The sequence below is a fragment of the Salvelinus sp. IW2-2015 genome, linkage group LG14 (assembly GCF_002910315.2).
Source record: "Salvelinus sp. IW2-2015 linkage group LG14, ASM291031v2, whole genome shotgun sequence".
NCBI lineage: Eukaryota > Metazoa > Chordata > Actinopteri > Salmoniformes > Salmonidae > Salvelinus > Salvelinus sp. IW2-2015.
In genome coordinates this window covers 29,690,825-29,705,044 of record NC_036854.1, presented here as the reverse complement: position 1 = coordinate 29,705,044, position 14,220 = coordinate 29,690,825, and the positions used below count along the sequence as shown (strand labels likewise).

The 14,220-nt window shown below is 46.0% G+C and overlaps 1 long non-coding RNA gene across 1 annotated transcript in view; it reads left to right on the top strand.

The window, feature by feature from the left end:
* Positions 1-466: 466 nt before the first annotated feature.
* The window catches only part of LOC111972506 (uncharacterized), a 50,896-nt gene continuing 37,142 nt past the window's right edge, over positions 467-14,220 (top strand). Inside the window, exon 1 of the long non-coding RNA XR_002878468.2 lies at positions 467-1,109. This is a non-coding gene — a long non-coding RNA (uncharacterized lncRNA). The remainder of the gene's footprint in view (positions 1,110-14,220) is intronic.

Genomic DNA, 14,220 nt, shown 5'->3' with positions numbered 1-14,220 from the left:
AAATGAAGTTTAGGTTGGATCTAATCAACAGAAGGAAGTCACAATGACTAATCTCTCTTTGGGCTAGGCCTATCGTCTTAGCCTGGTCCCAGATCTGTTTGTGCTCTTTCCAACTCCATTGCTGTCCTTATCCCATCCTTATCCCATACCCACCAAAATATCACATTTACTCTTCAGTGCATTTGTCCTTAATGAAAGTAGTTTGTCTAGACTAACTTAGATATAATAATTACACAAAATGCTAGAAAAGTTGGAAATACTGGAAATACTAGCAATGTAGCCAAATATTTGATTCCATCTCAATGTGGCCCAGACAGTGTGAATCAGGGCTTCGTAGGCTCCTACCAGCTGAGTTGCATAGAGGGGAGGGAAATGCTTCTCGGCCAGTGGTTGATGAGCATAGGCGCGGGGAGGGGTCTGTATCCAGAGATGAGGGCTTGGAGGAATGTGGGAGTACGCAGGCACCAGTTGAAACTAAATGCAACTATTGAAACTAGTTAAATACTGGTTGCTTGTAAATCCATCACTGCGTCCTGTATCTACTTAAACATAATTTAATCATCACACTCATTTTTAAATGATAGGTGTGTAAATGTAGATCAACAACCAAGTTCTAGAACTTTAAAGGGCTTGAGTTTCCTCCGCGTGCACTTCCTCTCTCAGAGTTTTATGTTGAGGGTACCACGCAGTCATTGGTACCACGCCGCTCGATAAAACGTTTTGCTCTTTTGAGACCCCTCCTGTAGAGATGCTTACTGGCTCAAATCTAGTGGCAGCAGCCTCAGTAACACGTCCCCTTGGAGACTAGCAGGAGCAACACGTGATGCGTCTTACTTATCAGGTTTAGGGGAGAGGATAGAGCAGCGCTTTGGGGACGGCCAGAGAGGAAAGCGAAATAAGTGTTTTCCTCTCGTCTCTCAACTCTTTCTTCCTCTTTAGGAATTTGGAAGAAAGAGAGGGGAACAAAGTTGTCTAACTTTGCACATCCTCAGTAACGCCATTTTGATTCCTCTCCGGAACAACTTTGCAGCTTCTTTTTTTTTCTTAGCCCCTCATCACCATCATCAGTATGTCTCGGCGCAAGCAGCCCAACCCCAACAAAGTCGAACGTAAGTACCTAGCTCCTCGGCTTATTCTCTTAAGTCTGCCTTATTTGTCTGGTTTAGTCGATATGCGCTGTTAATTGAGTGTTTGGCGAAGTTTACTGTTGTTGTGACATAAAGTTGTTAAAGTTCGAAAAGAGATGTGGATAGGATAGTTTTCGCAACTCCCATTTGCTCCTACTTTCGCTAAGGACCTGATGCTCATCCACGTTTAGAACGCCTGAGCGGTGGAATGTCTCTTCCTTATATTATTATTTGTAACCAGCGATGTTTAGTTAGCTACTCATTCCCTCTTCAAATCAACATTAAGTGTTGGAGTTCTGACTTCCCCCCTCGGTAAAGTGTTTTTAATGATGGGGGCTCGAGGAGGTTCAAAGTCTGCTAGCTAACTAGCCGCCTGTTGCTGCACTCGAGCATCCATATCTTCAGTGCACTTTGATCGAAGCCTAGCTACAGCTTAGTGGCCATGTGTCGGTATAGCTAGCTACATTTTGACCTTGCCGAGACGTTTACGAAACTTATTTGTTTTTCAACAGTAGTCTGTATGTTAAAATGTTACAATGCAATGATTCGACACGATTCTATCTTTAATTGTTTATTAAATAAACCGAAGCAGTTCTTCCTACTCATCATGAAGCGTGTTATCCTACTAGTCTATAGTTTTCCTCATTCATCATTACGAGAATAAACACCTCTATCAGTATTTCTCACTTTTTTACATTTTTTTATTATTATAATCGACTTTATGAAAATGTATTAAGCATCCTCTGAGAATGATGCAAAATGCATGGTTGATGTGTACAATGTTTATTTGGGATCATTCATGGGTATTTTTTTTTATTTTGAGCTCTTTTAGACGCTCAAAAGTGATGAATTGATGCGTTTCACTCTCTTGGGGAACTGCAACGCAGCGCGACCTGGTTAGATAATGGTTGCTAGGCATTTTTTCTTATTTTTTCCTTCGTCCCTTGGTCTCGCCGACTGCTGTGCGCATAGAACAGCAGTGGGTAAAAGTGTAACTTTGTGTCTACATTGTTGTTTTGTTGACACCATGTTGTCTGGCGATGGAGAGATGACCTGTTGATATTTGCACTGTCGACTATTTTGTCGGTGGTTGAAAATAGAAGCAACACGGTTTTGGAGCCTGCTGGTCGATGTTCCTCTTCTCTCGAGCTCTCTGACCACTTGGAAGGAGACAGGGAGGAGAGTGCCGATCCGGATGAGCAGTTCGCATTCCATTACGAAATTCTACACTGTAGACGAGTAGGCCTACGGCGACAGTCGGATCAAACGCAGTCAGGGAAATTCACCATCCAATTCAGTACTCTCTAACAAAGATGTTAGGTGAATTTGAGATGAAGAAATAGACTACTGGAAGGTTAAATGTGCGGTAGTAAAGTGAGGGCATGCATATGAAATAGTAGACTGGATAAGAGGAAGATGCTCTTGCACTGCCAAGAAGACAGTTAAGTTTTTTTAAAATAATAATGTAATCATCCCTCAAATGATCACGCTCTGTTTGGAGGACATTATATAAATGCTGTGGTTGAATAAATAAATGATGAACAGTTTAATTTGACCAGCTATTTTCTATTGAATTCTGAGCCTAGAGATAGTTGATCAACATGGAACCACACTTTAGTAGAGGATGTCCCCTTTGTATGTCCTCAGCTCTCCACCCTCCACAAGGTCTCCAAATCCACTGCATTATTGGTACTCATGACTCTAGTGTGTTGACAAAATAGACTAGCTATGGGTCTCAGTTTATACAAGGAAGTCACTTTGAACAGTTTTCAATTCTTGATGTGGGATGCTCCGAGTGCAAAAATGATGTTTAATATAATGTGGACCAGTTGTAGCCTGGTTACACGCCTCAGAAGTCTAAATGGATATTTCTGGTTTAAGTTGTTGGTTGTACTTGGATCTCACTCAAGTAAGATCTTACTCTCTGTCTTACTCTCCTAGTTAAAAATGGCAATTGTTTGACTTCCTGCCATCTTGTGTTGTTTCGTCTCTGCAATTCGATGTGATAGTTAAAACATAGCCATGCCTATGTCTTTAATGTAATGATTTTTGTTTGTTTGTTTTGTCTTAGGCCTAAATGGTTTTAATAATAACAATGTCATTATATATGGGCTGGTAAAATAATTCAAACAAATATGCTACTCAAGGAAATGATTAAGCCTTCAACTAAACATTTGATTATGTCCAGATGTGAAACGGGGCATTCTGTAGCATCACTAAAATGACAACACAAGTTGTTAGGAGTTTGGATGAACTAAAAGGAGAATCATTTAATCTTATATGTTCTTTGACGAAAAGTCAGTTGATCAACGTTCCTCCCATTGAGATTTGGGCCAGACGAGGATGCGGAGGGAGGTAATTAAGAGCCTTCAACCCCCTTGGGTCCTTATGCTCTCATTAGCCTGCCATTTAGCCTAATAAGACCCCATCCATCCTCTAAAGACACCGACTTAAACACAGTGTCCCCCGATGGCAAGCCGACAGGCAAGTCCCTTCAACAATGCAGAGCATTGGTATTAGGTCCTCACTGGCTCCCCCTCGTCTTTCTCGCCTCTCATTTAGCTGTTAACCGGTTGTTGTTCACTGAGGCTAAATCAATGGAATAGGAGGGGGATGTATGGGGCGAACCACCCAGAACACACTGAAGGTCTCGGGTCAAAATGTAAAAATGAAGACTCTTCTTCTTCTTACCTTTCTTCCTGATGGAGATGGGTTGTGGTTTCCCCAAGGGTACAGATGGGCTGGCCCTTTGGCTCCCCTTTGGCTCCCAGGGCTATTTTTAACCCGCCTTTTTTAGATAAGATTAGGTTCCATCCCGCGGCCGGCAGGGCGTGGAGGGGATATAGGGACTCTACTTGTAGATGTAAGAGGAGGGAGGAAAGAGGGAACCTGAGGAAGATGGTTTCCAAAATGGAATCCAAGCTTGGGGTTCGGCCTCGCTGTGTCACCTCACCCCTCCTCCTCCCGAGCCTTCCTTGCTCAGGACTTACAACCGCAAATGTATGTTACTCCTAAATGCTACATGGCAAATTGAAGTAATTTATAACATGTTTATTTTGTATTTTTTATGGGGGGTTTAGCTTAGTTACATTTTCCTCTTTGATTATGCAGTTGTTACTAAGCATTAACTCCATGTTTAAAAGTGAGAATGCACACATTTCATTTAGGCTACACATGCTGTATTGCATCTTGTAATATGTGCGGCATACCCAACATTATTGATGTCTTGATGGAATGAGGCTCAAGGTACGTGTGGGTGCTTTGATGAGGATGCGGTAACACAGCCAAGTGAGATGGCGGAAATTTGAGAAGTGGACGGAACAGCTAAGTAGGACAGTGTCGGTGCTTCCATTGTGTACACGTAGGCCGCTTTAAACTGAGCTTTTCATTGGGACCGAGTAAGGGATGGAGTTCTTTTACAGGTGTGTGAATGTAAGCTGCAACTAACCAACACACACGGAGGGACCTTACAGTAGACATTACAACATGTCCCTGGGATGAGTCCTTAGTTAGCCCTGCTATACTCTGCCTGTGGTCTAGGACCCAGTGTAAATATAGGCCTAGTTGTGAGGCTCAATGGTATTTGTAGGCACAGTCACACATTTGTGGTAGAAGCCCCAAATCTAGATTAATACCACTGGCTTTTTATAGGCGACACTTGGCTGCACAGCTAATGTGCAAAGTAGGTCCTAATGTTTAGGGGCCTGTCTCTCAAGGTACTATTGCATCACGTTGTTGGATTCGGGAACAATTGGATTAATTGATTGCTGCCAGGACAACTCCTTCAACCAACTACTAGAAAATCCATGCCATCCGTCCTACATTGGTGAACATGATCTTGGTTGGATGAATGGATGTTTTTATTTGTTATGGGAAATGAGTGACCTATTTTACCAGCATCGCTTGCCATAACAACCAAGTAGAACCTTTATTGTCCTATAGTTCTCCTCTTTCTCCTCGGCCCACAGAAGTGTGTTGTTAATATTGGCCAAGTCATCCATCTCACAGGGTGTGTTCAGGGTCTAACTGATAAGCTGCAGGGAGAGCGGGAGCGCTGCACCAGGGTGATGTCGGCCCTGTCTCAGTGCAGAGCCTTACGTGTCCTTTATCCCTCTGCACAGCTCTGAGTTGTCACTATACATGTTGTTGCCCCCCCCCTCACACACACACCACCTTCCCAGCCACACAGGCCACCACCAGCCTCCAGCACAGGCTGCAAATAAAGCAGGTATTTACCTCGGGTTCAAAGTCTAACTTGACGGCTGTGCCACTGATGTGAAAGAATGCCACAAGGGGGAGGGGAGAGGAGAGGGAGAGAGAGGCTAGAAAATGGAGGCTGCAGCAGCACCTGGGGTGAGGAGGGGTGAAGCATGGGGGAGACAGGAAGTGAAACTGCCTCCTCTCCGAAGTGGTGGGGGAAGAGATGGAGGAAGTGGAGCAACAATGGGTCTGCTCCAGTGTTGTCCCCTTCTCCTAAGTCAGCCCGTTTTCAAGCAGCTAGCTCTGTCTCACGGGTGAGAAAGAAAGTTTAAAGTCTTGTTTTGTTTACAATTCTTTATTTGAGTTGTAGTGGAGGTAGGGAAATCTTTTATACGGTCCATTGTCCTCTGTTTACTCACAAAATACTCTTTCCATGGAGTGGATTGTCTTTCTAGCTGTGGTTTGAGTGTTATTTTTAGCCTCTGCGCCAGCCATCTCTAAACTGTGTTTGGCTGTCTCGGAGAGGAAAAGGGTTAATGCTATGTCGAGAGAGAAGGGGGAGATGAGAGGAAAGGTTTAATGCTATGTCGAGAGAGAGAGGGGGGAGATGGAGAGGAAAGGTTAATGCTATGTCGAAGAGAGAGGGGAGATGGAGAGGAAAGGGTTAATGCTATGTCGAGAGAGAGAGGGGGGAATGGAGAGGAAAGGTTAATGCTATGTCGAGAGAGAGAGAGGGGGGAGATGGAGAGGAAAGGGTTAATGCTATGTCGAGAGAGAGGGGGGAGATGGAGAGGAAAAAGGGAGGCTGAATGGAGAGTGCGCAGTAAGAATGTCTCCCGCTCTTGCTCTCTCTCACCCTTTTCCTCCTCCCTTTTCTTCCTCCTTGCTCTGTCTCTACTTCCCTCTCTCCCTTTTCTGCCTCCTTGCTCTGTCTCTACATCTCTCTCTCACACTCTCTCTACATCTCTCTCGTCTAGCCCCACATCGCTCCCTCCCTCCCTGTCTTTCATGCTGACTAAACAGTTTTGTCAGCTGGCAGTTGCTCGCAGGCTGAGGATTTGAGATAGCTTCTGGAGGTTGGAGGGGGAGGGGGGGAGGGGGTGGTACTCACAGGCAGCACTTGTTGCTCACTGGAGCTAGACAGGGGAGGGAGGAGGGAGGGAGGAACAGAGGGAGAGGAAAAAAAGTGCATAAGGCAACAGCATGGTCCAACCAGTTTTGTGTGTGTGAGAGAGAGAGCTGGGAAGAGAAGAGAACATGAAAATATAACATACTTAGGTTATGTTGATTTTATCAACACATAGCCAGATTGAAGTTACCGCAAATAAAAGTTTTTGAACCTGTGGAGGTAAATATTCAGGCAAACTGTCTTTTTTAATGCCACCTAATATTGTGTTTTCAGAATGTAAATAGGTGTGTAGAGAAAAGTATTCAAATGGATGGACTTAGAATAAGTGACATCCGTTCAAGAACCATAAAACAACCAAACGTTGGTACTGGTTGGTGATTGGTATGTCTGCAGGACTAGAGAGAGATGCCTGGACGGACACAGCCTAGTCCTACTACACAGTAGGTTGCCTCCTTCGGTCCTCCTGCCCCGTTAGTCCATACCTTGCCCCTGCCCCCGGCTAGGTACGGTAGATTTTCCCCATCTGACGCTTTTGAGGGACACATTTGGAATTGTTTATCGAGAGAGGACTCTGTTAGATAGTTAGTCTGTCTATCTCAGACGGTCTGTTAGCCACGCGGAGACAGTAAATATAGAAGGATGAGCTGCTCTAATGACACCCCACCTGAGTAGTGCATGCTGGGAAATGTTGCCAGTGATGTCAGAGGTGACTGTGCCAATGGGTGGCCGACATGCTAATAGCTTTCAGAGGCTTCATCCTGAACGTAGACCCGAGCCATTTCCTGCAGTTTCATATTTTTCTACTGTGTGTTACTTTTAGCCAACACTTCCAAACCTCGAGTAGGCCTAAACTTTGTTCTTCTGTACACCTTGGTTTCTGGTGTATAGGACCTTTTTAGAATAGAATTGCACGACAATAATCACATTTCCTTTGCATTTGAATTGTTAAACCCAACTCTACCGTGGTAATCCCTATTAATCCGGCTAGGTTGGCCCCGCGTAATGCCTTTTCAAAAGGGCATCCTTGGAAGAAACACTGAGCCACCACTTCCTTTTCCCATTCCCTCAGTGTATATGATGTGGTCACCACCTTACACACACACACTAGGCGTCCTCCCCCTCATCAGGTACCATTGTTTGTTCTACAAACACACAGGACACACCTCATCTCCATAGAGACCAGTGCACAGGCCCCCAGACCTGTTGCTTGTCGCTCCTCCTTGGCCACGAAAATACACACCCCCCACACACACAGACACCTTCACACACAGACACCTTTTCACACACGACACCTTCACACACAGACACCTTACACACACACACACACACACACACCACACACCACACACACACACACACACCACACACACACACACACACACACACACACACCCCACACACACACAACACACACACACCGTAGAAAGCATCCCTTAGCAAAGCTGCGTGAGAGGTGGGGAGGTGGGAGAGGTCCTAGTGTAGGAGGAGACAGGAGTGGGAGGGGTAGGGATTGGGGCTCCACTCTACTGATAAGGTTCAATTTAATGTCTCCCCCCCCCCCCCCCTCTCTCTCTCTCTGTCTGCATGACAACATAGGATAAACTCCTTGGTCTTCCTGTTTGAAATGATTCAGCACTTTTAAGTAGTTTTCAACTAGGCCTACATCAACCAACACATTATTTGTCTAAATGCCTACTCATTCTTTATGTGAATAGTGGCCTAATTTGTTGTTTGTTTGGAGGATGTCCAGAAGTTGACTGTTGACTTTTTCCTTTAAAAAAAATCCATCTTGTTTTCAGGAGAGAAAAAAGTGTAACTTTCATTCTCACTGACTGGATGGACTCGTGTTTTGAGTTTCCATTTTTCTTTTGAAGTTCCCTCCCGTTCCTAGACATGCTAATATCATCAGCCGTGAGACGCAGACAAACCACTGATTTTACAAGATGGGGTAATCTCTGTGACGCTGGTTACACACGTAACACTGTGTCATGCAGTTCCACACTGGACCACACCGGTTATGTCTCAAACCCTCCCTGCCTGCTTCTCTCTCACATCAGGTTATAGGGCAGGGATTGGATCATCAACTAGAGTCAGCCACTAGCCAATTTTCTTTCCTTCTTCGGCGGATGTTTGGGGGGCCGTAAAATATACTGAACAAAAATATAAACCAAACATGCAACAATGTCAACGATTTTACTGAGTTATAGTTCATATAAGGAAATCAGTCCATTGAAATAAATTCATTAGGCCCTAATCTATGGATTTCACATGTCAGGGCAGGCCATGGGTGGGCCTGGGAGGTCATAGGCCCACCCACTTAGGAGACTGGCCCACCCACTGGGGAGCAAGGCCCAGTCAATCAGATTTATTTTTATTACAGACAGAAACGCTCCTCAGTTTCATCAGCTGTCCGGGTGGCTGGTCTCAGATGACCCCGCAGGTGAAGAAGCCGGATGTGGAGGTGCTAGGCTACCGTGGTACACTAGGTCTGTGGTTTTGAGGCCAGTTGGACGTACTGCCAAGTTCTCTAAAATTACTTTGGATGCGGCTTATGGTAGAGAAATTAACATTCAATTCTCTGGTAACAGCTCTGGCAGTCAGTTACACGCTCCAAAACTTGAGACATCTGTGGCATTGTGTTGTGTGACAAAACTGCACATTTAGAGTGGCTTTTTATTGTCTGCAGCACAAGGTGCACCTGTGTAATGATCATGCTGTTTAATCTGCTTCTTGATATGCCACACCTGTCAGGTGGATGGATTATATTGATAAAGGAAAAATGCTCACTAACATGGATATAAACAAATTTGTGCACAAAATTTGATAGAAATAAGCATTTTGTGTGTATGTAAAATTGTGGGAATATTTTATTTCAGCTCATGAACCATGGGACCAACACTTTACCTGTTGCGTTTATGTTTTTGTTCAGTATAATTACAAATCATTTGTAGACTGCAAATTCACCGCAAGAAGYYCAAACAGATAAAATATTTCACTAAAATAAAATCATTTCAAACCTTGCTTACATTTGTATACGATCACGTGTTTCTCTATTATGCGTGGGAATACTTAGGAACAGATTTCCAAAATTGAAATTACTTGGAGCTGATTTCCCGGTCTTTTAAGTCTTTTATGTCCAACAATGAAAATTAAAAAACATATTCTGTATATATTTTCTGCTATGAATACTTGGGGTCCAGTTGGGAACCCTGTTATAGCTCAACCCCTCCCTACCTGCTTCTCTCTTACATCACAGAAGAAAACACTGTCATGAAAAGAAAAATTCACTGATCAGATTAAATGTTTTGTTTAGAGCCAACTTTAAGATTGGACAATGGATAAAGATTCCCACTGTTTCCAAAATACCTCCTATGTCCTGAGTCCTGCTTAGTTGGGGGATGGAGAAGAGAGGAAGAGGGTGGGTGCTTAGTTGGGGGATGGAGAAGAGAGGAAGAGGGTGGGTGCTTAGTTGGGGGGATGTTAGGAAGAGAGAAAGTGGGTGCTTAGTTGGGGGATGGAGAAGAGAGGAGAGGGTGGGTGCTTAGTTGGGGATGGAGAAGAGAGGAGCGGGCGGGTGCTTAGTTGGGGGATGGAGAAGAGAGGAGCGGGTGGGTGCTTAGTTGGGGGATGGAGAAGAGAGGAAGAGGGTGGGTGCTTAGTTGGGGGATGGAGAAGAGAGGGAGAGGGTGGGTGCTTAGTTGGGGGATGGAGAAGAGAGGGAGAGGGTGGGTGCTTAGTTGGGGGATGGAGAGAAGAGAGGAGTGGGTGGGTGCTTAGTTGGGGATGGAGAAAGAGGAGAGGTGGTACGTGTGTCTGCTCAGTTGAGCTGAAGTTAACGCCACTGTCATCCTTCCCCCACCTCCCATCTCCAACACCCTTAGCAATCCTCCTCTCCAGCTTTCCCTTGGGAGTAGAGTTGATGGGATAGACCAGGCTCTCTCTTGACAAGCCCCGGAGGCAGGGCACACAAAGACAGAAACACGGCCCTTTCTCTGGGTTGAAACCTGGCCTTTTCTCCCCCTACCCCCCACAACAGGAGCAGCTCCCAAACAATGGAGGGACCTACCTTAAACCCTGCCCAAACAACACCGGTGATGCATACAGGCTGCACAGCCGCCACCCATCTCACAGCAGGCATACACACCCACGCAACAACACAGGACCACCTCTGCCCCACAGTTAACCCTTTCAACCACCCAGGGGAATGTTTTCTCTCTCCTAAAAATAACACGTCTGTGATAAACTTTTTAGGTCCCCCCCTTGAGCAAAAGTTAGTTTTAACTTGGGTGAAAATATTCTGTTGGTCAAAGTATCACCAGCAAAGTTATTTGTCAGACCCTATATCATCCTCCCCCTTCCCCCCACCACTCTCCTGAGCTGTGCTCATTCCAGCATCCTCGCTGTGGTGCAAGTTCGCGGCGCCTCCTTCAAAGGGGCATTATAATCATTATCATTAACCAGACAGTCAGTCTGGTTAAAGGTCGCACCCCCCCAGGTACACCAGAGTGGAAAGAATTATAAACCCCATCCAAGGAGAACATTAAACATCTTTCCCAGCTCCAGCAGGCATTGGTAAGCAGGTGAAAACCAGGTTAAGGGTCCCTTTCGAAAGAGCAGCAGCATCGGAACAAAAGAGAAGACTTTGACCCCTTTATGTAACTACTTGCAACGGAGCAGAGTGCACTCCCTCCTCTACTAGGTATTGAACAGGCTTTGGGACTTTGAGATGCATGAGGATAATGGAAAACAAGCTTTTCCAGTGGCCAGTTGAATCTTTCTCCATCATTCATTCTTCCATACTACGTCTACCTACAAACACTTTGCCTGTTTGTCACCAAATACTGCAGAAAGGTGAACTGCGAAACCACGAAACATCCCAACTATAACCTCAGCCCTCAAGACCGTCCCTGGAAGATGATACTGTTCCAGGTCTGTTCTGTCTAGATCTGTCTCCACTTCGACACTGTTCTTATCTGTTCCGGAGCAAGGTCAGCCCCCAGTGTTGAAGACTGTAACAGTGCAGCAAGGCCCCAGAGACAAGTGCTATGCTTATTGAGCCCTCTATTGACACTACTGGAGACTGCTCAGAGTGAAGATAGACTCAAATGATGACAATTAAAGACCCCTAAGGAATGGGATTAGCATACGTCTGCACTGCCATTTGGTTTGTTTTGTCATAGATTTTTTGGGGGACTTGCTGAGTTAGCATTAGTTGATTTAAACATTTGTCAAGAATAAGACCTTAATACTTACCTCCTGTAAGATGACAAAGTTAGTTTGTTTCTCACAGCTGTACTTTCAGTGCGATGTTTTAGTTTTTATGAATCCTGACTCTATCATATTCTAAAAGTGTATGCTGGTTGAGATGCCTTTAGTGAGGCCTGACTAAGTAGAATAGCATGCCACCAGAGGCATTTTGAGAGGATGGAGGGACGGTGTCAGGGATAAATAGAACTCAGAGGGGGGAAATAATCCCTGTCCCTTCTCATTTCATCCTTTGCTGAGGAAATGGGCCATCCCACAAGACTGCAAAGTCTTTTGGACTTCCCCTGAACAGGAAATGGTGGATACTGGATGTTGTTTCAGGTTTTCATAATTATGATAAGCACTGTGTGCAGCATTAGGGGAATTGTTGTCAGAAGACGAGGGAAATAAACTGGTGACAGTCAGAAGCCCAAGATTTGCTTCTGAGAGAAGTAGGCCTAGTTCACAAAGAGAATCATCTAAATTTAGTCAAAGTTTATCCTTCTGGCACTCCCTAAGCCAGCACTTCTATCCCAGTAAACATTAACTTTTTTTTATCAGGCCGTGTTCGACGAGGAGGCACTTTGCTCGGAGCCTTGAGAGGCAGGCTTCAAAGGAGGAGTCTCCTAGATGCTAGCAAGCGACGCTAGCTGTCCAGTATCACTATTAAACACATGGGAAGCAGAGCTCACTGTCTTTGTAACTGGCCATTACTGCCCATTCTCCCCCCCCCACTTTTTTTATGGGGGTGGGGTTGACTTTTAACACTTTCAGTCCCAGAGAGTATTTTTAAACTCCCAGGTCTTGCTCTGCTCATTCACCCATCCTGCTCTACCGCTCTCAGTAATGTCTGACATGCAACAGCCCCCMATCACTGCCTACTTTGAGCTAACAGATAGACAATGGGCATGAGAGACAGAGAGAGAGAGGACATTTTTCTGTGGGACCCCCAAAAATCTCTGCTCTATGTGAAGTTACAGCATCTCCACCCTCATCACATCCCACCCTCCAGATGAATCACTCCCTTGTAGGAGCCCATGTCCTCAGGCAGTAAGGCAGGCAGAGAACCCATGAAGAGAGAGCCCAGCGCCGCTGGAAAAAAACACAATGTGACTCTTATTTCAGAGGAGAGTAGTAGAGGAGAGGGGTGGAGGAGAAGGGGGAGAGATGCAGGCAGGACATGGTGTGATGGTGCTGCTCGGAGTTGTTTCAGTGTAGCTGAGAGGAGCGGTGCTGTGCTGCACCCAGAGAGAGATCTATACTTCAAGATATTTCAGTCAGTCATTTCAGAAAAAAGCTGCTTGAAATGCGGCGAGCATCTCCACAAAAGTTTTGACGCTACGTGGTCTATCGAGTTTAAACAAGGCTTGCAGGCGTATTATTTTTCAAGTGTTTGAATTGTGTATCCCTATGAGTAAGTGTTGCCCTAACCATAAGAACTGTAGCATAGAGTATCTGTCTGGGTTCCACACGTCTGATGAGGAGACAGAACAGGAGAAACCACTGAGGGGGGGTTCACCTAGCAGAGGGCCCAGACTCAGGCCCAGGCGGGAGGATACGCCTCTTCACAGCTCTCACCCATAATGGGCCTCTTTGTACAGCCAAGAAGAATACACCCTTCATCTGGACTGGGGACTGAGGCTATCCCTCTCTCTCTCTCTGTCTCTTCCCACTCCAACACAGACATCTACCGACCACACATGATTTGTGGCTGTCAAGACCTTTTCTTCCCTCCCCTTGTAGAGGACTACTCTGTGTGTGTGTGTTGTGTTGTGTGTGTGTGTGTGTGGTGTGTGTGTGTGTGTGTGTGTGTGTGTGTGTGTGTGTGTGTGTGTTTGTGTGTGTGTGTGTGTGTGTGTGTGTGTGGTGTGTGTGGTGTGTGTGGTGTGTGTGTGTTGTGTGTGTGTGTTGAACACTAGATGGATCAGTTCAGCAGCGGTACCACCAGCTACTGTATCTATCTGTCCTTCTTCATGGATCACCATGCAGCGTGTCCCTAACCCCCATCCGCCTAAACCTAACCCCCTCCCTCATCATCCCCTAACCCGCATCCGCCTAAACTAACCCCCCCCTCCAACCCTAACCCCCCCGTCCAACCCCTAACCCCCTCCGTCCAACCCTAACCCCCTCCCTCCAACCCTAACCCCCTCCCTCCCTCCAACCCTAACCCCCTCCCTCTCCTTCTCTTCGGTGTCACTCCTCTTGATGTTGCATGACATACTCTCCACAGTGAGGATTCAGGCCAAAGTACAAGGCCACACACATCAGCCAACTGTTTGCCGTCACCGGCTCGCAACCGCCCCTGAGCCGCCAGTATCTACGCCCCTCCATCCACATGGGCACCGCCCCCCTTGCTTTCTGCCTCGGGCCAATCAGGGACTCCGCAGCCAGCTGTTTGCCCGGGCCGCACACGTGAATGACATTGGGCAGGTGGGGGTGCTCTCGCAACTTTCACAACTCCGAGCAGCGTGGGGGGGGGGGGGGGTTATCCATGGAGCCTCCAGGGGTATGAGGCCGGCT